We start from the raw sequence: 25,961 nt of genomic DNA, 5'->3' as shown, positions 1-25,961 counted from the left end.
AACCCAGTAAGCAGAATACAAATCACTGAATGAAATCTGTTCCTCAGAAGACTAAAATCTAATTTCTCATCAAGAGTGTTTCATATTTCCAACAGGGGCTGGTTTCATGTGATTGATGAATTAATCTTTTAGTAGGCTAGCCTGGTGTTTTGATGTGGAAAATAAATAAAAAGCTTTAGCTCCAAAGCTGAAGGCAACGCATAATCCTTTGAAAGTAGTCTCAACATTATCTTTGTGCTCCAATTTTTTTTTCCTATGACATCACACCCCAGAATTTTTGAGGAATCTCAACAAAATTATCTAACTGAAAAAATAACACCGACGAAATGCCTTACAGGAATATTCCCCCTGAAGTCAGTGGCCTGGGTCTGACATAATTAAGACAGGATTCACATGGAGTTTAGTGGTGCCACTCATCATTTACTCAATGCCACTGATCAAAATAAAGCTTCATAAAACACTCAGCCCCATTCTTCTTCTCTCTTACGCGTCTTGTCAAGAAATCCATTATAAGTGGGTGTACAGAATCAGGCCACAAATGAGGCATCAGAGAGATCCATTATTTGTTTGGGTTGGGTTTTTTTTTTATTATTATTTTTAAGTTCTCTAATCCCTCCATATGCCCAAGTCAGCATTTATATTCTGTACCTCTCTGTTTAAAATTGTCATCTGAGGAAACAAAACAAAGCAAATATTTTACCCAGTCCTGTGGGATATGTCCTGAATTGTGCATTCCTCATTCTGTAAATATATGACTGCAGCAGTTTATGCTGAAAGCAATCTTTATTACCAGAAGGGCTGGAAACCTATTTTCATTTTAGGTTTGATTCAGAGGGGACTATCATCATGTTCAGAAAAGGAGCTTCACAAAGCACTGTGTATGTGTGACCTTGACGCTGCAAATCACAGTGACTAGATTTTCATAAACGGCCATGTAACAGGCAGCAATAAAATGTAGCTGACCAGTGCTGTATATCAGTATCTAAAATACTAAAAAAAATAAAAACCAAACTTGTGATTGGCTTATTAAGAAGTGAGGTTTAAAATACATACACTTGGGGGTTCATTCATGCTTTGGCTTCTGAGATAATAGCTATATTTTAATCAGATGTTCAAGCTCTCTTCTGCTAGCAGCCTTATTATTACTGTGAAACCTGACTTGATGACATGCACTAGATGCAGGATATTTCAGAGAAATTAAGTCTGAGAAGTAGCAACTCTGTTTTCTTCCAGTGTTTCCCTTAACCTACAGTATATTTATGTATGTATGCGTATATTACATATATATTTATATGCAGCACACTTTATGTATAATATATAACACAAGAAAAAGCTGCCTTTTTGTGTTTTTTTCAAACAAATAAAATAACAAAATACTATGAATTCTATGGCAAACAGAACTAATGGGGTTCTGTTGTATGAAAATAGTAATAATCTGAAGCTGTACATGAATCCTCCAGCATACACCAGACATCACGATTCATGAGCCCACCCATGTGCAGACACTTCACATGTGTAGAGGAGGAAGGAGGCCCGGACAAACGCAGCAGCTTTGTGAAAACCCTCCACATACAAGAACACAGATCTAGCTAACAAGGGATACACATAGGACTCGGGGCTGTGTAAAAACAGAAAGGGTATGCAGAGCCTTGTCTGCCCGGAGAAGGGATTTCTTCCTTTCTCAAAACTCCCCATGCACTTCACAGAATCGCAGAATGGTTGAGGTTGGAAGGGACCTCTGGAGATCATCTAGTCCAACCCCCCTGCTCAAGCAGGGTCACCTAGAGCACCTTGCACAGGATTGCATCCAGGCGCGTTTTGAATATCTCCAGAGAAGGAGACTCCACCACCTCTCGGGGCAACCTGTGCCAGTGCTCTGTCACCCTCACAGTGAAGAAGTTTTTCCTCATGTTCAGATGGAACTGCCTGTGTTTCAGTTTGTGCCCGTTGCCTTGCATCGTCGCTCGGCACCACTGAAAAGAGTCTGGCTCCATCCTCTCGACACCCTCCCTTCAGATACTTGTACACATTGATAAGATCTCCTCTCAGCCTTCTCTTCTCCAGGCTAAACAGGCCCAGCTCTCTCAGCCTTTCCTCATAAGAGAGATGCTCCAGTCCCCTAATCATCTTTGTAGCCCTCCACTGGACTTGCTCCAGCAGTGCCACATCCCTCTTGGACTGGGGAGCCCAGAACTGGACGCAGTACTCCAGATGTGGCCTCACCAGGGCTGAGTAGAGGGGGAGGATCACCTCCCTCGACCTGCTGGCAACACTCTTTCTGATGCACCCCAGGATACCATTGGCCTTCTTGGCCACAAGGGCACATTGCTGCCTCATGGGCACTTCATCAGTATGTAAAACAAGGCAGAATTTCAACCCAAAAGAATGGCTTCTGTTGGAGGCAAGTAAACTCTTCTCTACTCCAGTAGCTTGAAAAGTCAACCTAAATCTCTAAATTTTGTTGAGTGAAGTTTTTTTTTTTCCAACAGAAATTTCATATATCAGGGAATCCCTATCTCCCAAAGCATTGTCTTCTATCACTGGACTACTTTTCTTGCTTGTAGTCAGGYTTCCTCAGTCTGCCAGGTAGTTTTATTCATAGGGAACCAACATTCAGTTTYCTGGCATTGACTATCAAGATATCTACATTCAAAATCACTGTGCACTCTAAAAAGACYAATAAATGCAAGATGCATGCCTGTTCAAACACCAAGACTATGGACAAGGGAAGCATTAGGCTCAGTTTCCAGTGTCAGAATACRAAACTTAAATGAATCTAATTTACCACCAGACTGTATTTCCACTATCTTTAATACTGGGTCTGTGCACTAGAGCAAACGTTTAAGCAGGAACCAGTTAGGTTACACAATTGTGYTGCTGCTGAAACAGTCAGAGCCCCCACAGAGAGTTTATAAGAGGATGTTGCTGCATTTTTACGGTGACTCCGTCGGCCACAGGAGGACGCACTGCACTCAGGGTAGCATGAACAGATTATACCTAGTCTGGCATGAAGCATGGCAGAACAAACTAACCCAGCAAAAAACTTTAATAAATTTGAACCAAAAMCAAGAATTTATGTTAGGTCMTGCTGGGTCACCACGGCATTTTTGGTCTGATATCAGAAATCCAAACACTGGCATCAGTGACTCACAGCCACATAGGTCAGTTTGAGGCATGTGTCAAAGTCCAGCCCTGTTCAATGTTTTTGCTTCCCTGTAAGTTTTCTTTTTACACTGGCTTGCTCTCCAAGTCACATTTTATGCTCCGTTCTGGTAAATATTAGAGATTGAGCAATAATATATTATCACTTAACTCTTTCAAAGTATTCATATACAAAACCTTTTGAAGGCTGGGAGTTGGAAATAGGAAAAGCATAGGAAGCAGTTTCAAAACAGGAAAAAAGATGATGGTGGAAAATGTATTTTTTGTTTTAGAAAATATTTTCCCCCAAACTACATGTTTTCTACAGAAAAAAATTGACAATTTTTGTCAAATATAAAAGTATTTGTCACACCGCTTTGTGTGTGCCATAATAGCCTGCAAACTGAGAAGGCTGCACATTACATGCAGCCAGTGAAGAGAAGGCAGCTAAGATGCCTTTCAAAACAGAAATGGAGAGAGGGGTGGCACAAAGACAGTTCACAGTGTACAAACAGAAGCCTTTATTCCTTTTTTTCCATCTGCACTTCTTACCATGAAAGCACTAGGAATGTCTTCTATGCTTGGGATGAAGGCTAATAGAGGTTGGTGAGAAAACAGACTTCTGACTGAAAGTTTGGTGGAAAGATGTCCAGCAGCCTGGTCATAATGACCTAATGAGTTAACCATCTGAGCAAACACAATCCCTATTTGTGCTTTACCATCTCTCAGAAGTGAGATAAACCACGTTAGCACATACCTTTCATTGAGGTGTAAGATAACATGCTTTACCTGCACAAGCCAGGAGCAGGCAGCCCGCGGGTTGCTTTGGCTCACCTGACGCACGCTCACTCATTAAGTTGCCGCAACTCAGACACGCGTCACGTGTTCAACACCGCTCACACACCACTGCTGTATTTTGCTAGAGCAAACAGCACAGATTGCATTAATATGCCTCCAACTTGGTTGCCAACTTTTGGAATTTGCTGTAGAGAACTACACTGACATAACACAACCCTGTGTTGGAATATAGCATGCCCGCAAAACTTGTTACATCTGCCCCAAAGACTCTCCAGGACTGTTTTATATCTTACATGAACGAGAAAGGATATATTGAAACTGGAAAAAGCAAAAACCTTGGATTAATTATTACACAGCTAAATGAGAAATCCTCTGTGCACACCCATTTAGAAAAATGTTCCAACAATACACACGGAAAACTGAACTGTGAGTCACATATCAGTCTCCCGCCCTCACTTCTAGTCTCGAAAAAAAGATTAGTCTCCAACATTTAGTCTAGTTACACAGAGTTCAGATTGTGGACCAGTTAAGAATAGGAAGACTCACTGTTGTTACTATCATAGCGCTTCAGTAAAGTAAATAGTAAAAATAAAAATGAATAAACCTGAGACCAAGACATGGTTAGTTTTCCCCGAAGATAAATGTTACTGATGTTATTTGCTTTACTCTCCAAGTACTTAGCCCCAAAGAAGGAGCTTACCACAGACCCTCATTCTCAGATATGAACCACCAACAGAGAGAACTTTTCTGACAGGATATTGCACAGTTCACCCAAACCCACAGTTATGCGGAAAACATTCTTGCAAACTGCACCACATCACTAACCAGGTTTTGTGAGCCTTGAGTTTTGATTCATAAAGAAAAAAAAAWATATATATATATCAAAGAACTAGAAGGAGGGGAGGAGGGAAGAGAGCTAGGAAAAGAGTAACATCTGCCACAGGACACCTTCCAAAACTGTAATCTATTCTCATGGTTTGAAAACGTGTTGTACTTTTCTGCTAGATATTGTCCTGAGCACTGCAGAATAAGAAGTTAGGGCTCTCTTTGGTTAAGTTGAAACATGCAGATAAGATTACACAGGCCAGGGAATCAACGCCATCATATTAACCCCCCTCTACATTTGAAACATTTAGGTCAGATATTGTTCCCTTAAGAAGATTACACCAAGTGCTTTGAAATCTTCAGGGCACGTCCAACAAAAGGATGCTTATGTAAGTTCATTCCAGTCTACTTTTACCTGTGACTGACAGAGAGCTCAGCTAAACACTTCATCCCGGGCTTTCAGCATCCCCAGCCCTGGGAACGAGCCCTGGGACAACTCTACTTGCCCTAACAGTGCCCACGCGCCACTGCTCGCCTTAACTGAGAAGCTCCACACTCCCATGGGCTGTAACAGCAAGCTCAAAACGCAGGCTGTGTGCCAGGCCCTGCGGACACATTCACACCACCCCCTTTTGCCCATCCCTCTGGAGAGGGAGCAGCAGAGGCAGGAGGAAAGGGAGCGCGGTCACAAGCTGGGCTTGGCAGGGATGCAGCTCTCCACCAAGGGCTGCCCTGTAAGAGCAAAGGCTACCATTGCTGCAGGCTTTTCATGCTACTTGAACACCCTAGGGGCTGCAATCCTGCAGACATTTTGCTCAGGAGGGTTGTACTCTGCAGGATCAGATCCCATGTCTTTGGAACATTTGCTTCAGTGCATCAAGTTTACACAGCTTGTGCTAAGAGCGATTCTGAGAAACAGAAGCTTTTCAGTCCCTTCATTTACCAGTTCTCCCATGTCTTGGTTTGACATCCCTCCAGTGTGCTAACAGTACCATGTAAAAGACTATAAAGCATTCAGTTATAAGCAACATCTTTGCTAAAGAAAAGATGTCTCGAATTTAATATATTTGCTTTCATCATTATTACTGCACGCTACAATCCAGGCCCACTGTAAGCAGCATGTGTTGTACCACTGTTACCCACATCATTTTCCAAGCACTGTAGGGATTAGGCAGATATGAACTAGAAGACAAGACATCACATGTAAGAAGTAAGGTTTGGCTTCCATTTCAGGGAACATGAATAATTTAAAAGGTAAAAACTCACATAGACAAAAAGACTGTTCTGTTTCCTGCTGGTTTAATTGTTTCTAGGTGAAACTGTGACTACTACCTGTAAGTCTAGAAATCAAAGAAGAGTTAGTAACAATGTAGAACAGCAAGTTACAAAATCACTATATTGTGTACTCAGGATGGTCTCCTGAAGCCGAAGATAAACCCGGAACTCTGTTTGAAGCACCGAGTGAAATCACCATTTGAAATTTGTGAGGGGAATGAATTTGTACATGAAGTGATCCAACCAGACATATCTCAGGCCCTTTAAAATCAGCTCTCTTTGCCTTATTAGATGCATTGGTTTAAAAAAAAAAAAAAAAAAAAAAGGAAACGGACTTTGCTGGTAGAAGAAAAGTCATGATGACCACGAGTGGTCCATATAACTGTCGAGGAGTCCATATATTAAGTCTTATTCCTTTATCTGGTCTGCTGCCAATGTAGATTTGCTCAGCCACTACAAAATAGTATTCTGCTGAGATATCAAAAGGGTCTCATAGCTTATATGTTTGTATTCTTGAATCTGATAGTACACTAGGACCTGACACCTTGGAGACATGAAGAATCCTGGGATACTTCTTGGAAGATTAGTGATAGCACAATGGCAGTATAGCTGCCTGAAATAAATTTTTTCTATTAAAATGATTCTCTTTCATCCTAAAAGATCCAACAATCCATTGAATTTCTGGGCCAAAATCCTGAGGAAATGCCTGAGACTTCAGTGGATCTGCGTTTTCCCTGAAATACAGAATGTGGCTGTCACAGAGCAGGAGAGGCTGGGCAGGGGATCTTCTTTTTTTCTTTGTAACTACTATTTATCTGTATTCCCCTACTAAAAGGATTGCAATAAAATTCTATATAATGAAAGGACAATTAAGTCACTTATGTTAGGAGCAAAAAGTCATAATTTGATAATGATCCACTAATTTCATTAAGATAAGACACTAATCACCTACGGAAATCAAATTTGCACTGGTAATGTAGTGACTGGACTATTCCGAAGCAATTCAGAGATATTCATTAACTCTGCTTCCATATGCCAGCAAATCGCAGTGTGTTTCAATCTGAAATGCTATTAGGCTGGGATGACATCATGTTACCTCCTGTTAGATTTCTGTGATGCACTACACTAGAAAGTGCAGGTTCTGGATTCACAAACCAGATACTTACTTCATGGTTTTCCCAACAGATGGCAAGTACTTGTATCTAACATTAAATGTCAATTCAAAGGAAATTAGGTACTTGCCAAAGCTAACCACTAGTATTAAACCTGATACAATTAAACCTGAAGATCAATTAAGAGAAATCAAAAGAACTAGCCATTGGTCTATCTTGCCTCAGCTACACCAAAGACAAGGTAAAGCTTTCATTGACTTCTTTGGGAGTGAAGTTAGACCAACTCTGCGTGCTTTGAAAAGCCCATCCTAGGTGTAAAATAAGCAGACACCAGCACACCCTGCAGTGCAATGTCTGAATTATGAGATGTTGATGAGTGATATGAATCAGCCATCAGCTGGTTCTGCGGTCCAAACATGATATGCCTGAGTCTCATGGTGATGATGTTCTCTTTTTGTTACAATGAAAATACGGATATTTAGGAAAAAGCTTTGGGGGTAATTGCAAATTATTGTCTCATAACAGGGCTCCAAAGGGCTGCTCTCAAGCTTTGTTTTCAGGACTCCTCCTACAGCCCCTTACAAGAATATACCAACTCCACTAAAATTTACATCTCCAGCTATGAAACTAGAAGAAATGCTTTTTAAAAATGAAGCACTTACCCTACAGTTTTCTTAAGCAACAGCAATAAAGTGAGGCTGCAATCCATAAAACTGTAGTTTTGATCAAATTAGGGCAGCCAGAAAAGACTTCAGTTGACAGATGTTGAGCTTGGCACTTGAGAATATCTGGTCATATCTTGTTCTCTCATTAAAATAAAGGCACATTTCATGAATAAAGAAACTGCTGTAATATACAGCAAGACTACTCATATGCACACTCCACTTCTAATCTAGACTGCAAATTTTAACCAGACCTGGCCAGGTTTCTGATATGTAACATACATCACATTGCTTTGGAAGATATCTCTCTCTCTCTCTCTCTTCCCCCCTCCCCCCAATTAAAAAGAATAATAATAATAAAAAATCCCTTCTCTCCTCTCAGCTGTTCTCCCTTACTCTCTTAGGAGCAGCTACAGCCATAAACTTACTGGACACAGCAGGAGATGTCTCTTGCTGCGAGCACCTGGGTGAAATTATTGGAAGATTTTCATAAGACCAAATAGCCACGCTATACAGCTGCGGTCTGTCCCAGCAGCCGGGCTGTGACAGCGGCCAGCGTGCAATTCTCCAGCCACGTGCACCAGCCACAACGGGCAGTTTTGCTGTATTCTCAAAGTCAAACATAAGTAACGCTATCTTGATTCAGATTTCATAAAGACGTTTTGAGAGTCCACCAAGAGGCAGCCCAGGCAGGAAAACCTTTTTCTTTCAGTGCTGAAATCTCAACGCACCCGCCCCGGCCCCGCCGCTGCAGCCGGCAGCCGGCGGCAGGAGCGCGGCAACCGCCCGCCCCGGGTCACACCAGCCACGCGCAGCCGCAGGCGTCCGCACAAACGCTCCTATTTCGCGCCAGATTCCAGCGACTTGCTCAAGCTGAAGTAGCACCCACGGGTCCCCGAACACCGCTTCCAGCCAGGCAAGCACCCCTCTGCCCAGCCTGCACAGCTGCTGCAAGCGGTTATCTATCAGCTTCCCTTACTTCTTGACTTACTTCTCTTCAGCGGGTTCTGGCTCAGCGAGGGAACCGTGTGGCCCCGAATCTCCCTTACCTTGAGGCCACCAAATACCCCTCTGCTATCACAGGACACCGCTGAGTTTTACTGCGCCTCAGGGAACCTCTTGCAAACAATGCCATATAGCCGCACACAAAGCAAACGACACGCTCCAGCAATTCACTGCCCAAACCCTTTACACACACAGAAACACCCCGCACCTGGGAAAGCAGGAAAGGAACATGCTTTGCGATGCTCTGAGACCAACGGAAATGCACTGGCCCATATCTGGACAGAAGGGCAGATCAAAAACGGTGTGCGCACTCCACAGTTTTCAAGGAGTTTTCTGTATTACTGAGGTGGGACCTGATGGTCTTATTTTGTCAGTTATTCTGGTTCTTCCAGCATAAGCCCACGCTCTCCATGGACTTTCCCTAGAGTTGAGCTGTGCTGGGAAGCAGGGGGAAGCACATAGCTCAGATGGGCAGCTCCCAAGGTTGATCAGAAACAGCCGTGAGCCCAGCGCAGCTTCACTGCGCAGAACTGAGCTAGCTACCTGCCCAGGAAAGAGCCCGAGCGGGCTGCGGAAGGGTAACACACGTTCACTAACAGGGGGAGAGGCTGAAGCATTAAGGCTTTATCAAAAGTTTTATTTCAAGACTAGGAACAAAGACACAACTGAAGACAACAGAAGGTGGTGGAAGAAAAGGAGAAAAGGGAATTATATTTTCCTAGCTCCCATTCATCACCTTAGATGTCTAAAACTGAGCTCATTCATCCTTAGGATGAGAAGGATTAACCTATGCAGATGTAAAACCACTGGAAATATTATCTCCTGGTAGGCAGAACCCACTATGGTCCTTTGTCATGAGAGCAGCTGTTCGAATGCATGTTCTACACCATGACCATTTGTACCAAGTTGCTTTGGTCTTTAAAACCAGTTCTAGTATTGTCTGCAATTTTGCTCATAAAGCTACATTATGGCTTTAACTATAGGATATGTTCCAGCTCCTTCCAAATTTGAAATAAGAAATAAGAATAAGAAATTACCCACTGACTCCAGTTGTGATATGCCTGTTATTTCACACTTTCACCCACACTCACTGGAAATTCAGTTCAAATATGACAACTTGAAAATTGGTTTTGATCATGATTAATACATGTTTTTTTTTCCTTTTTGATCCTTACACCCTCTAAGTGCTGAAAATGACACGCATAGTGGCAGAAGGCAAGTTAAATACCTCCTGAAGGTACTCCAAAGCACCGCACATCTGAGTGACAGGTGTCAGGCTCTGCAAAACAAAACCTGACATGAAGAAACCAAAAACACAATTGCAATCTGAACCATTTTCCTGGGCATTCAGTCTTAAGCACAACACTGCAGCTATTCACAGAATCCACTAATACCTCTGTGTCATTTCTAAGCCCTAGGGCTAATGTATTTCCTTCAGTCTCTTGAATGGAAATGATGCAATGCAGAATAACTGACTGGACCTTCATGTATACAGACCATATAAGTAGAGTTTCACTGTGCTCAATCTGCTAAAATCTGCAGAGCTAAACACAAAGTCAACCTGCTGCACATAGCAATACAGTAGCACTAGTTTTTTTAGAAACGAGGCTATTTTTAAACTGCTGCAGCAATGTGAACTGCATAAATTAGCATAATTTCAGTCTTCACAGATACTTTCCAGTTTACAGTGTTACATGCTACAAATTAACACTCTGCAGATTCCTTGCTTCTCCTAATATGGTCAATCAAGCAATTCATGTGGCAATATTTAAAATCTCCTTTTTCAGTCCCCCAAAATTTCAAGGGCCTGTCTTTTTATACTACTCTTTCTTTCCTTTTCAGACCAATAATATCAAAGGCCTGGATTTCATTATAAATTTCACAAGGTCTTTATGTTTAACTGGTGGTTATGTGGCTTGATAATTGCAGGACATCCTACTATTTTCTCCACTGGTGATCTTCTCCTTGTGGGCAGATGGCATCGAAATGGAGTGCAGATGGCAACCCACAGCCCACAGACTCCTCATTATAATTTGAAATAGTGCATGCAGGTCTTTGATTCTTATCTTCTCTTTAAATGATTTTCAGCATTAAAGAATAAATTGTTGTCTTCAGAAGGCACAGTCAAAAATAATGGTATCCTATTCTGTTTACAGTTGAGAACCTTCTCCTAACAGAGAAATAATGATGTGCCTTGTATCTCCACATGTTATTAAAACCATAAATCAGTAGTGAAAAGGATTTTAAAACAAGTATCTCTTGCTTTGATTCAAGTGTTACCTTAAGGGGAAAAAAATCAATGATAAGGAAAAAATAGATCACACTGAGGCATGAAGGCTTAACAGTCACGTATTTAGTTGTTTAAGGTAATTTCATGGCCTCACATATCACTACCTTGGCATTATAATGGATTTATCTCCACAGAACACCTGTGAGCCAAGGAAGTCGCCGATGACAAAGTGCAGTGATGGGATGACTTCTCCGGAGCCACGCTGCCGGTGTGGAATTCGGTGCATATCAGCAAGGCTCGCGCACGGTATCCCTGCATCCTCCCTGCCCTCGAAGGACTGAAATGCTTTCTGGCAGAAATGCACCCCTCAGAATGAAGGCATCATAAAAACTAGTCTTGTCAAGCCCTTTCACAGCATGTCCAGTCTGGTGAAACTGGTTTTCCTAACTTTTGACCAATTGGGGAAGTCCTAAAAACAGTGAGTTAAAATATCTGGGTTGGAGAATAGAAAGCAATAAAATACTATGCATTACAGGTCAAGCCTGAATCCCTGAGAAGCTTGTATTAACAGGGGGCATTACCAGAACTAAACTTATCCCTTAGTTATAAAAACAAAAGAAAACAAACCACACTTAAAAACTCTTAAGTTACATGGTTGGTTAGGATTTACTAACTAGTCGCCCATCACAGAACAAAAATGACAAGGATCCATTAAGTTAGCAAATTTTCTTCCATTCCAGAAGCCTAGAGTAGGACCTCATAATCACATAAATGAAATGAGTTGTTGAAAATTTCAGCCTGATGCCTGACAACCTGTTACTCAAGTACACTATTCTACTTCAGCTATAACACTACCTTCTATAACGTTTCATAAAATGGCTTCTGCCCATATAAGGGCGGATAAATGTTGCTCAAATAAGCTTTCTGCCTTTGAGAGTAATTATTAGCAAGTCTTTTCTCAAATGTCCAAAATTATTTGTCTATTATACATCAAAAACTTTCACGTGTTCAAGTAGGTTACGGTATAAATAATGACATAAATAATTTGACTCTACAGTACAGGGCTATAATCTTCCACAGCATGCAGGCATGCTAACGATCTTACACTTGGGCAACATAAGATGAAATAATAAAATAGTTCCTCATGAAGGGCAACTTATCTTGTCTACATTCATGGAAGAAAGTTATAGGAAGTCATCTTCTTAGTGGTTTCACTTTCAGGACAAAAAAGACAATAATCAGTTTTCATTAGGGGAGACTTGTCCTTTCTGTTGTACAGACATGACTTTCATATCTGTACACTAAATAGAGCATTGATGTCAATTGAATAATTATGCAGTTATCTAACACAAAGGTTTAAAAAGGGTAATAAAAATGCTTGAACTTCAGATATGATATTGAAGGGCTTATACATGTTAAAAGAACCAAACAGATGATGTTTTTTCTCTAGCTTCATGACTTTTGAGACTAATAAGGGTCTTCAGAACTGAATATTTGAAAACACTAAGAAACCTCAGCTGAATTCATGGCTCACCAGAATAAAACATTTCCAGAGGAAGAAAAAGCTCCTTTGTAACTGCCTTAAGAAAGCCCTGACTTAGTGAGGTCCATCTTCACTGGGCAATACCCCACAGTTCATTCAAAAGCGTATCCAGAGCTCTTTAGCATGAGAGGCCCATTACTTACAGAAAGGTAAGAGTACTTTGAAAGAGAATGAAAAGCGCTCCAGCATTTCTGACACAGGAAGAATAGCACCATCACACATCTGCTCGTCTGGGAGAGGCAGAATCTGCCTGCGACAAAGTCAGTTTTGAGAAGGGTTGGTATTAAAAGATTATGCTCCCTCCATTCTCTCACTGAGTCTGCACTAATTATTTCAGGATAGTGCAGGAATTCTTTGATCCTCCAACTCTTCATTCTGTCACAAGATGACACTGGCTGGCTGCATGGCACCCACAGCAATGACACCTCCTAATTCCATAATCATGGAATTATCCATTTGCAACCTTGAAATTTAACCCTAAGAAATTGAGTATGCAGTAATCCATGTAATCCAGGCCTCTACATCTGTCCCTCTTTCAACTTAATCTCACCATCCTTCATCATGTCACATCTTAGAGTCCTATCTGTTAAGGTCAGTGTAAGTGGAAGGATGCTCACGAAGTTGCAAGAGGTGTCTGTCACGCGGCAGAACCAATTATTCTGTGAGCTCTGTGAGATACAGAAATATCAACAGAGAGCAAAACCCTTCCCCAGCAGACTGCAAGTGATCTCTGCAAATGCTCTGGGAAGCAATGGAGCAAGAGACAGCAAAATAAATAAATAAATAAATGTACTATAGCCCTGGATAATGCGATCTGCTGGTATTAAGTTTTCTCCTGAAGGAGTTAAGTATATGCCAGCTGCTCTACATTAAACCGAGCTGGCATTTTAAATCATGCAAATTAGCCTAGCTACCATCCATTTCAGTCCAGCATTTAACAGCATTGCAATAAATGATGCATAGTAGTGGCCAAACAAGGCCCTGCCATTTCAGCAGCTTTCAGAAGAAAGAGGAGGAGGGAGGGTAACTGCACTTAGTGATTCTGCAGCTATTTACAAAATGATTTAAAAGAGACTCCCTCCACTGCAGGTATTGTTCACATGTCCAAAATGTGCATGGAAAGCCCAAGACTTTTTATTTGTTGAAAATGCATTTATATAAGCTGCTAATAACAACTGCAAAATTATCTAAAATTAAATGATTTGCCAGTGAATCACCAAACTTTCAAAGCTCGCTTTGCTTAATGCTGCAGAATAACCACAGAGTGGATCTGACATGCCATCAGCTCCTGAGTACTGCTGCAGCAGCCCAGGGCTAGCTCAGAGTGGGGTCAGTCATCGCCATAATGGCTTGCACCAATGGATATTCCTCAGACTACGAAGATAACAGATAAAAATCTGTGCTCATTCAATGCAAACCCCTTCACTGTTGAACCCCAGAGAGCTCAGGAGGCAGTGAAGTGGAGCAAATCTTATCTGGCTCACGTTGCTGTGGCAAAGATGCTAAGTTTCAGCACAAACCTGAAACCACAGAGGGGAGCAAAGGATTTGCTGCTGAGCATGTTCAGAAGTTTGTAGGCTGCCTTCTGATTTCAGATTCTTGCATCTGTCTTCTTCCTTTTTTTTTTGTTTTTTGTTTTTTGTTTTTTGTTTTTAAATGTGCCCATGGCTGAGAATGACTCTTTTTTTAATCTAAGACAGAGCTGTCTTGCTGTGCGACCCAACAAACCAAGCTGCTGGCGGGGCTGGCCGGTGGGTGTTACAGCGCCCAGGACACGACAGGGCGCGGGCACCACAGCTTGCCTCGCCTCCAGCGGGGCTGCTCCTCCAAGCCTCGCTGCCATGCCGCGCTTCGGCTGACGCCCCGAGGAACGCCTCCTCCGGGACCACAATGGCGCCCCTGGCCTGCCGCGAGGTCCACGGAACCTCCATCGTTCCTGCCTGGACCCTGCCAAGGGTTCAGGGAGCCAGCGGCAAGGCCGGGCCGCAGCAGGTTTCTTGGCCCTTGGCACCTGCTCGCCCGGTCTGGGGCCTCCCGTGGGGCCCGGCGCTGCCCCTGCCAGGCCCAGCCAACGCCGACCCCAAAGGCAAGCAGGGCCCGGTGAGGCACCGCACCCCCAGGCCTGTCCCTGTGGTCACAGCGCTCCCCCTCGCCGGGTGCCACAGCGAAAAGCACCATTGGGGAAAGGAGGAAAGCCCGGGTTAGCCTCACTGGCAGAAGAGGTTTCTATCATAAAATTTAAAGTTTACATTTTCAGTCATTAACAGATCTTCTTTCAAATATTTCTCCTCTTCATGAGGAATAGATTTACTTTCACTGGTTTGGAATCAAAGTATTAAATCCTACAAAATAAATCACCCCATGTGGTCAAAAAGCATACGAGGTGCAAGGCCAAAAGGCTGCCGTTCTTCTAAAGGCAACGGAAAGTAAAATCGTCATTGCTGCAGAGAGGGAAGTTTGCATCTGACTGCTTAGAAACAGGATCCCAGGCAACCGCTCCTCTTCCCTCTACAAACGCGGAAAGCTTCTTGTTTTGTAAATCAAAGCAAATTCATTAGAATCGCCCTGGTGTGGTCGCCTAGCAATGGGACGCTGCCTCCCTCCTGCTGCAGGCACCTTTGTGCCAGCTTTTCCGCAGGCCCAGCCTTGGCAGCCTCATCCCCCAGCTCACGTTGCAGCATCCCATCCCTGGGCACTCCACAGGGCACCTCGGAGGAGTAAGACGTGACAATGCTGAAAATACTCTTTCCCAAAATAATCCATCCCAATAAAGCCACAGACAAGCCTGGAATACATACGCCCATTCTGAAAAGCAGGCTGACCCGGGGAGCGAACAAGTGAAGTCAAACCCACCTCTGAGCTATTGCTTCAAATGGCCAATGCATATTCGATCTTGTAATACATAGGGCATTTTTTAGTTAGTTTTGAAGGCTTAAACATCTGTAAGACTCTTTGAAATGACAAATAATTTATAGCTGAATCAAATTTGTCTTACCAGACTGATCCATTAATTATTGGCTCCATCAGCTATAATCAAAGTTGTGTACAGATCTTTGCAAATGCAAATGTGTCTTCTATATCTGTTCCAGGCCTTTTAACCTCCAACACACCACACAAATACTGTTCTTAAACGAAAATTTTCTAAGAAAATACAAATTTATGCTGTTACATGTCTAAAGCTAGATTTCTGACTCTGAAAGATATGGCATGAGACTTTCTATCTGCTTTAACTTTAATAAGATGCCTGATAGTTTCATCTTCTAGAGGAAGCAAAATTACTAAACCACCTGACAATTAAAAGCTCGTTCAAGTAGATTGGAAATTACTTACTGATAATTAATGTCATAATCTTGGAAATAGCCAAAATAGAAGAGACATGAAAAGATATCTGTTACAGTCTTTTTAAAATTCTCTTACAAAAATAGTATTTAGCTTATCAGTACTAAAAGTTACTTCTTATTTAAGTCCTSTGCTAAAAAAAACAATTTCTAAATATTTATTTCAAAATATAAAAGTGTAATTAAGTCTCAGTATCCATATTCACCATAAAATGTTATCACAGACCAACAGCATGAAACCCCACTAGGGTATTCATTTTGTTCTACCAGTAGGTAAGTAGACAGAATTAATAGATGGCAGAAAAATACAATATAGAAATAATCTGTGGTCATTGCTTCCTCTCAGTAGAAAACTAGGTGATCCTAGTAGGGAAGATACATATCATCATAGGAAACAAAAAATATTACTACAGCAAACTTTACATTAGGGCTCCAATTGAGAACATCTCTCAGTTGCCAAATGGTAGATCCATCAGACGGTTTTACATGGAGGCTGAGATGCAAGGAAAGACTATAATCATCACACGTTGCAGCAAAGAGCCTGTCGCAGTCAGATCCCTTCAGTCTGAGGAATGGCCTCTAAAGAGCTCCAAGACAGACAATATATGCAACTGAGTGCTGGATACAGAATGAATCAAAATTCCAGCCTGTCATATACCTCTTCCTCTTCTTCCCAAAACAAAGTATGGGTGTCTTCAGCCAGCCATCCTAGAAGATTTTCTTCTTACATAAATCTGAAAAATGTAGTCACCTACTAGCAAAAAGGCTTCTACAGCATTATTAGGGAGAGGAGGATGAACCTGGAAAGAAATGTTCAAGAAAGTTCCCCTATGCACTTCCCTTCAGAAAAAAAAAACAAAAAACAGTGAAATCAGCAAGATCCCACCAATGAGAACTACTTCTGCAGCCATACAGTAAGTCAGCCTGCCAGGGCTGAGAGAGAGAGAGAGAGAGAGAGAGAGAGAGATTTCATGAGAAAGTCTGAATGTGTGCAACTAGACAATTTTGTTGTTAGGAAGGTGCGATAAACAGTTCTGGATTTCTCAACATCTACCTCATGGTCCAGTCCCCGCGTGCCTCTGGGACCATCATAACTAAGAACCCATCCTTCCTCCACCAAGGGCACAAATGGAGCAGCAAGTCAAATACCTTGGCCACCACTCCTATTAGCTCCCAGAGCTTGAAGGAAGGACTAAGAGCATTTAGTAGTCTGAGCAATAGGCAAACTTCAAAAAAAGCACTAAGGAATCCATTAACTTATTGCCCAAAAATTCATGTTTTGCAGACCTGATCATGCTTTCTTCCAACCATTGCTCCAAACCAATACCTGGAAATCCCCAGTCACTGAAGTCTTGATCTATACAGTCTGTAAGCTTTCCGTCTTGCTTGTATAAAGTAGTAAAACCTCGACATCTACTGTCAGGAAGTAGTCTATGGATTCTCTTTACAGCTGATAGCTCCTCCAGTATGGTCTTGCTACTGTTTGCTACTTACAGACAATTCAGAAGCCTTCTGTCAAAAGCCCTAACCATAAACTCCCCAGTACAGACTTTCTGTATTATACAGTGATTGCTTTACATACAGGCAAGAGAGAGGAAATGGGCCAATACTAGTGACATCATAGGTAAAATAAGGAGATTTGTGGATGCTTTTGAACTATGTGAGAGAATATGGAAACTGTTCTAGCCATGGATGTAGAAGGAAAAAAAACACATGAACTGAGAATAGGAGGAGGAGTTGAGTAAACACCCAAGACAAGGGATGGACAGAGAGTAAAATTTTAAAAGGGGTCATTGGAGCAAACAAGACATTATCAAAAGATGAAGACATTACAGCCCAAAACCACCATAGGGGCAAAAATACTAGTAAAAGCCTATTTAGAAATTCAGATGTGAGCTATTTTTTTCTTTTCATTTATTGTTTTCCCACACATTGCTTCCAATTCTAAAATAACCCAAAAGTAAAATGAAAAATAATCCAAGGATAACACACCTAAAAATACTTTCAAATGGAAAACAAAAGTGGGATCAAAGTAAAACTATTTTAAATCAGGCTGAGATCATAAAAGTGACCTGTTTTCTCAATTATTTATTTTAATAAATGGTTTATTTATTGTAAGTTTTAGCAATTATTTCCATGTCCATGCTTTGCAAAACTGAAGAAACTCAGAATGTTTCCACAAACCATTACAGAAAGAACAATTTACAGATAAAATTAGAGGCATAAAAGTAAGTGCCAAGTGTTTGACTGAATTCCAGTTCTTGGTGAATGGAAAACCAGCAGCTTCCTGTTACAAAATGTACCAACAGTTCACATCTAATAATACACACAAAATCTGACCATTTATATCTTTCAAATATAAATGTTTCTAAAATAATATTCAACCAGTGTATTTTTAGCCAGGTAAACTTCTCAGGAGAATAAATCTGAGCTTGCTTAAGATTCTGCAGTTTGTCATGAGGAAAAAACAAATGAAGTCAGTGGGTTAAATTTTAAGAGCATCTCTTGATTTACACCAGAATAAGAGTAAAACATTTAGCCTCAAAGCTTAAATAAGCAGAAAAAGAATGAAAAAACTTGAAGACTAGAAAACATTCTTCCATTGAAGACCAGCTGTCACTTTATTCAAAACTCTATCATCTTAAACAGCACTTATAATATTCATTTTATATTGCAAGTTTAGGAAGTTCAGCCAGAATTATTAATACAAATCCCTTTTTTCTTTTTTTTGTCTCTCAGTTTAGGAGGAAAAGGAGACCTGTATGCTAAAAGCATTAAAATGCTCTACTAACTAAATTGAAATGTAAACCCAGAGGTGAGATAATCTGGAAACTGAAATTACACAGTAGACAATGTTTCTCAAAGGACTCTTCAACAGAAAGCAAAAATAGCCCAAACCAGCCATGATTTTCCAAAACCAAAAACTGAATCCACCCTTCACATCTTAATAAGAGTTTTCTTTTCTGACTCTCTCTGAATAGAAAAAAAAAAAAACATGTAATTTGAATACTTCACATATTGATTAGAATTTTTAAAGAGCACAGCTGGTGTTGGGCTCATGGTTTTCTTTCTTTTTTGTACTTCTCAGGTACCAATCAGGAATGGTTCATGTTTTATTTACCAGACCCCTTTTTTTATGATTTGATTTTAGGTGGGGTTTTTTTTACTATTATTTTTCCCCCCCTAGAGAGATAAAGCAGAAATGAAGTTCAGGTTCACTATCAGGAATTTTTAAAAGCAATATCAATTAAGGATATTAGTAGAAGAGAACAATTGATATAAGGACAAAAAAGTGACAGTGTTTACGGAAGAAATGTAATTTCATGGAATAAACTGAAAGTTTCAAGGACACAGGAGAACATGCAGACACCACATGCATAGGCATTTTGAACTGATGAACAAGTAGCAGCAAAGGAGAAAGATAATCTATAGTCAGGGGACTAGCTAGCAATTTTCTGTAGCATCACAGACTTTATGACCTTGGGTAAGTCTCTTTATGCCTTAGCCATCCATTTATAAAATAAGAACAGTATTCTTATCTCAAAGGGGTGCTCTTAAGATAAGTATATTAAAAATTTGGAAGCTCCTTCAATACTACCAATCAGCAGAGATCAGAGAAGTAGCATAAAAAGAGAAAGAGGGGGAAAAAAGGTCATATGAAATGAGTGTTTCAAAAACACTCACCAGGGACCATAAAAACTTGGCTGAATTCAACAGCAGCACTAGGTCAACAATAAAATCTCATCTTCGGCAATTCCACAGTGAAGGTACTGAACTTCAGAAGAAACATTAAATGATGAACAAACGCCGATTTACTGAAGAACTGTCATAATTAAGCTGAAATCAAAGCAAAAACCGTTTTCACTCATTATCTGATGACAATTAAAAATCTAAATGCAACTCAGAACCCAAGTGACCCTTTGCATACTCAAAACTAAAAAACAGTGAAAAAAGAACTCCTTGAGTTTACAGTGCAATCTTAATACTCCAGAACTGGGCAGCTCTTTATACCACAAGACAGATCTCTAAAACACCATTTTAGTAATCACAGTAAAAACAATTTATGAATTGTTTCCTTGGGTTATACCTGATAAAATTTCATTTGGAACAACCTCATTGCAATTTAATATTTAATAATATGTGTATCTATAAAAATACCAGCAAAACCGTTATAATCATAACTAGGAGAAAGATTTTGTCTGGGTTACTTAATAGCCCTGATTGTTTACTGTATGTCAAAAAATCCTTCAGAAAGCAAGATATAGCACATTTTTTTTAGAACTATATGTAAGTACATAACTATAATCACATAAGCAAGCTCACTGAAGTCAACATTCATTTAAAATTAATTTTGTGGTTATATATTTCGCTAGCCTGAATCTATAGTTTTTCTTAGATTTTTTCCAACCCTCCTCCTTTGTAGACATCCTAAAAAGTGACTTTACTTAGTTTCTTCCCACAAAGCAAACAACTGTCTTTTATGTTTGTTATCAGTATTACTGACTACATTTCTCATCATTTCTTTTATAACTGGAATAGCAGTGGTAATGAGACCCACTTCTATCACTGAGGCAGCTTATATAATGGCATTGAGATTACAAGACTACTCTATGTACATATAACTTTAAATTGGGTCCGGAATAAGACTTGTTTGATTTCTATCCCTTTTGCAAGATGGCTCTATAGTGAAGCATAATACACCATAAATAAGAATGGCTATTGCATATGAGAAATGAAGGTACAATTTCTCAGCAATATGTTTTTTTTTAATCTCTCTCCCTATGAAGCTTCACATTAGCAAGAAAGTGATTTGGAAGTATAAATTGCTTTTGATAAAATTAATTAAAATATAGAAAAGTAATTACTAATAGCTGAACTATAAGAACTCATCTGGATTGTAATGGCATGGGAATGGGGATAGTGAGGCAGAGAAGACTAACCAATAGCCAATAAATTACAAGTCCCATGCAGCTCATGAAGCGACTGATGTCAGCCTACATTTGAAGTGTGGAAAAATACTGGAACTACTTATTAAGTAATCCATTTGTGAGTAGCTAGAGTACTTCAAGGCAGCACACAACTGACTGAAATACTCCTTGAATTTTTTTCAGTAGTCTGCTATCAACCTGAACATACCTATCAAGCAGATTTGCACAGTTCTGCAGTGGAGCTTCTCTACCATTACATACTGTCATTAACTTTGACAACAGAATGGCCAATAACAAAAATTTAAGGATGTTACTTACCTGGATGGGTATTACAAGCACTTGGGAGATATATCTGGAATCAAAGTGATCTACACAAATTGGAAAAGTAGTTTGAAAAGACCTAAATCACTAAGGAAAGAAAATTCTAGGTAAAACACAAAATGGGGATTATCTGAGCAATGTAGTTTTGCTGTACACAGTGATATCAGATCATGGTGAATCACAAACAGAATATGAGTCTACAGGGTGGATCTTACAAAAAAATAAAAATCAAATTTCTTTTTTAAAAGACTCCATCTTTTTAAAAGACTCCATCATGCACAGGACAGAAGAGACAACAGCTGTACTCAGCTCTAAAGAGGTAGAAGACTGGCCAGTTTTGAACAGCACTCTTAACAAAAGATCTTGACAAACTGAGAAGAGTTAAATAGATAGCATGAAGAGTTATAAGAGTTATATTTCTATATATATAGAAAACCAGAGAGGAAAGGTTGAAAGAATTCATCTAGTGTAGAGAAAGAGAAAAGTGAGGGAGAACATAATAACCAACCAGTGATCATTTGCCTTCCGAGTCTGCCATGAGAGGGGTAAGTAGTAAATCAGTCTGATTTGCAGCAAGGGAGGTTTAAGTTTGGTATTTGCAAACACATAAAACTCCCAAAATACTAAGGACAGCTAAATATTCAAACAAGTTGGTTAAGGTAGTAGTTGAATCACTATTTACGCATGCTTTGATACTAGGTTAAACAAATACTTATCATGAGTGACTCAGAATGACTTAGGAGGAGGAGGATGGGATCAATAACCTCATAAGGTCCCTGTTCTTCTAGGACTACTACGGTTACTTAGCTACAAACAGTAATTATTTTTTAGGTTCTCCAGAGAATGAAAATCAAGAAACTAGAGAATATAACGTAACAGCAAAGAATGCATTAACTGAATCCATGATTTCCTTCAGCAGCTTCCACAATAACATGGCAACAGACTGTATCCCTGAAACAGTACCTTCCTTCTTGCATCCTGCCCACACTTTCACCCTGCCCAAAGACTTCTAATCAGCAATAAGTTCTGTCTTAATTAATGCAAATTTAATAGCCAAATACAAATGACTTTTCAAAATAACTAATAAATACCATTTTGTATATGAGAGATCACTATCTTGCTATCTATTCGATGGAAGTTTCTCTGGTAACAAAGTTAAATATTTCCAAAACAATGCTCTCTAAACATGGGCATAATTTACTGGCGGTGTTTTCAAATTGGACAAATTAAGTACCAGTGCAACAGTAGGATACTGTTGTGCAAAACACAGGGAATTTAATATGGAAAAATGAATGGAACATGTAAATCAATGACAATAAAATAGAAATGATACTGCCATGATTCATCAACCTAAGATTTCAGACTAGCATTTGCCAACGGGCTTGATGCTAAAACCCTCAGACCTTTCTTTGGAAAGTGCCTCTGAAAGGCACTGAAGAATGCCTTTTATAAATTGCAGAGCATTTAAAATAACACATTGCCCTTATATGGCATTAAGGCACAACACTTCCAGTTATTATAAACTCCAGTTTACACATGTAAAATCATATTCCCCCCCCAAAAAAATTTTTTTGAGAAGCTTTCACTGATATCACATTTCCCAAGTGCAATACCTTGATTTTCCATGTTTTTTTAAATGAATACTCAAATGAATATCAGTTGCAGTGCCCAGGTTCTCAGAAGAATCAGGCTCAAAATATGTACAATCTCAGAGACATGGCCTCTTCTCTAGAATAAATCAGTAAACTAAGTGCAGAGAAAAAGGCATAAAAATTCAAAATGGGAGCATATATACACCATGATGGGGGAGGAAAATTCATATGCATATATAGGTAAATGAATACTTCCTATCCTTTGCATGCCTCATTATCTCTTTCCCTGCATGCAAGTATCCTAAATATTAGGTCTAATTACTTGTTCTCTGTCCTTATTCTGTATGTGCAAATATATTTTTAATTATACAGTGCAAAGAAGAACAACTTTAGCAGGATTGAGAGCAATTCCCCAAAATACTCCCAGCACAGCCTGTGTCCTGGTGATATAGAAAAGTCTCTGGAGATAGGAGAGAAGTTTGAATTCTCTCATGTTGAAATAGAAACTGAACTCAGGTTTCCCACTCTCCGAGTGAGTGATCTAACTACCAACCAGTTGTATAAAAGTAATGCTGCCCTTCTATTTGTGTTGAAAGTAGTTTGGTATCACCTTGTTTTTTTGATAGAAATAGCGCATGCTTTAACTCTGAAAGAGAGTTTGGGGCTACAAAGTCCAGGTTAATCCCTGGCAACGCACAGGGCATGAGGAACATTGATTTTGGTCATTTTTATTTGTTCTCTTAGGCTATGTTCTCTTAGGAGTGTCTGAAACTCATTCTATCTCTCCCTCCACCCATGCAGAAGGATATCATGTCCTTCCCATGGGCTGCAAATTCCACATGGGGTCCCAGATCTCCAGAACAGAGGTGCCAAAACATTCAGTGTTAGTCCCATTTATGAATCTAAACTCTCTCACAGGGGCACAGAGGATGCTAGGTGCCTGCACAGTAAAATGGTGAGGGCAATATTGGTACTTAAGATAAAATATCCAGAGAAGCAAATGATCACTCCCATATTATGCATATATGGTTCTTGAGATATTTAGCCTTAGTGAGATGTCTAGGATTAAGCCTCAGGAGGTTTATTATCAGCAAGCACCTCTATACCTGAATGTAGGCTGAAGGTTTCCTAGGATAAAAATGTTCCTGCTGCTGATATAGCATCTGGCAGCTGTCCATCCATCCCATTCCACCTCCCCCTCCTTAATAGGGCAAGAGAGAGAAAGGAAAGAACAGTGCCCTTGAGGCAACTGATCTGGAAAAACACTCCCTTGAGACATAGACCAGTGTCTCAAATTAGTACCCTGAATGGCAACACCATGCATGCTCATGCTCATGTGGGCACAGGCATCAAAGCTGCATCAACAAGAACGACATGAAAGGACTGTGTTTACCCAAGACAATGGAGAGTAAAATGAACCTCACTGGGTCACACCTTAAAAGGTGCTGGTCATCTGCTAAGACTTCCACTTGAATGAGGTTACTGAGAATGACAAAGCTTAGGATTTCTCCCACTGCTTATAGTAAGAAGTCGTTCAAAATCCAAAATTACCCAAAATTTCTTTAGTCAAAATCGCTCCCCATTTAAATATAATAAACTAGCATGAAGACCCTTTTAACATCAGTATATACAAAATGTGTTGTTCCACATGTGCATAAGTGCTAAAAACAAAAAACAAAAAACAAAAAAAACCCTATTCCCCTTTCTGCTGTAACCTGCTACCACTCTAGCAGGATCTGTCTGATTAAAATCTATTATAAGATGAGAAAGTATTTTATGAATAACAATCACTTATGCAGGAATGTAAATTTCCATGCAGAAACCAAGGCACATCTGAGAGAAAGAGCACTATACAATGAGATTTTGCTGACATTTCATAATTATGAGGAGAGACTCCAGCATGAGGAAAAAACAGTATTCGTTTCTCTCTTAAGAGCATGTGAGGCGATGCACAGGTCAGTCGGTCTGCTGCCACCACCCTGACACCAACACTTGCCTGTCTCCTTCTGCTTTCAGTCCCTCAGGAACTGCTACAGTCATATTAGTCTGGCCTGACACGTCACCCTGTCTACCAGCAAAGAAAGTGCAGCATATCCTAAAATTCAGGGCACAGGGCCAAATACACCCAATCAGTAGTCATGCTTTTCTTAAGAGAATAGGTTATGAGGCCATAGCTTTAAATATCTACATGGCAGGGATGACCCATTATTCCCTGAGGAAGTAAAAGAAAAAGAGATTAGGATCAGACATAATTTCCCTATCCCAGCATAGCAGTACCACCTTCTACCAGGCTCGGATGTCTGCAGAAGCAGCTTGTAATGTATATGGCTGTTTCTAAAATACATCACACTGCTGTACAGCAGACTCTATATAACGTTAATCAATTCTGTTTGCTGCAGCAGACCATCTGCTTTGCTCACACCATAGTATGCTAAAGCATACTATCTGCTTACGCTGCTGTTGAGCACGCTGGGGCATCAGCAGTACAAGGCAATCTGAGCCATGCTGAAAACATTACTATGCTGACAAAAATAAAACAAGCTGAAGAATGTACATTTCTCCTCTCAATGCAGGAAGCAGCAAATGTAAAAAATAAAATAAAATAAAAATTAAAAAATCATACATTAAAGTGAAATCTAAAAAATGCACATTTGTAATGTGCTGCATCTATGATGTCATGCACATATAGCATAAAAAATAGGTAATTCCACGTGAATATTAATTCCTACATAATCTAATTTAGCTATACTGAGAATGACATGTATATTGTAATCTAATCTAGCACAGAACATCCTGCCTCCCTTTCACTCCCCACACAACCTCAGATACAAAATGCTCATACAACTCATACTCCAATACAGTACACTACCAAATACCAAATGAATTCATGACAACCAGCACTCCTTCCACACCACGGATACAGAAACCAGCCGCTGCCATCAACACCCACAGAAAGAGCACAAAGAGCACACCCCATAAACAAGCTCTCTCCCATCTCCCTCACATAAACCTCCCAAGTTCAAGCACAGCCAATATGCAAGGCAACACAGACAAACGGCACACACAGCACCATCCTTCACCACCCCACCGTCAGCTCCAGCAGGCTAACAAAATTACAAAATCATCCTCCGGCAACCCATGCCACCATGGGGAACATGAAGCATCCCCCCCCCCCCCCCCCCCCCCCCCCC

At 40.3% G+C, this 25,961-nt stretch overlaps 1 protein-coding gene across 3 annotated transcripts in view; it reads right to left on the bottom strand.

Moving 5' to 3' along the window:
* Positions 1–25,961, bottom strand: part of NAV2 (neuron navigator 2) — a 242,389-nt gene that overhangs the window by 216,007 nt on the left and 421 nt on the right. The gene's annotated exons all lie outside the window — the stretch shown is intronic.

The sequence above is a fragment of the Apteryx rowi genome, unplaced genomic scaffold (genome assembly GCF_003343035.1).
Source record: "Apteryx rowi isolate R43461 unplaced genomic scaffold, aptRow1 scaffold_81, whole genome shotgun sequence".
Classification (NCBI taxonomy): domain Eukaryota; kingdom Metazoa; phylum Chordata; class Aves; order Apterygiformes; family Apterygidae; genus Apteryx; species Apteryx rowi.
Note: the sequence above shows the minus strand (reverse complement) of the source record. Positions and strands in the feature narration are given on the sequence as shown.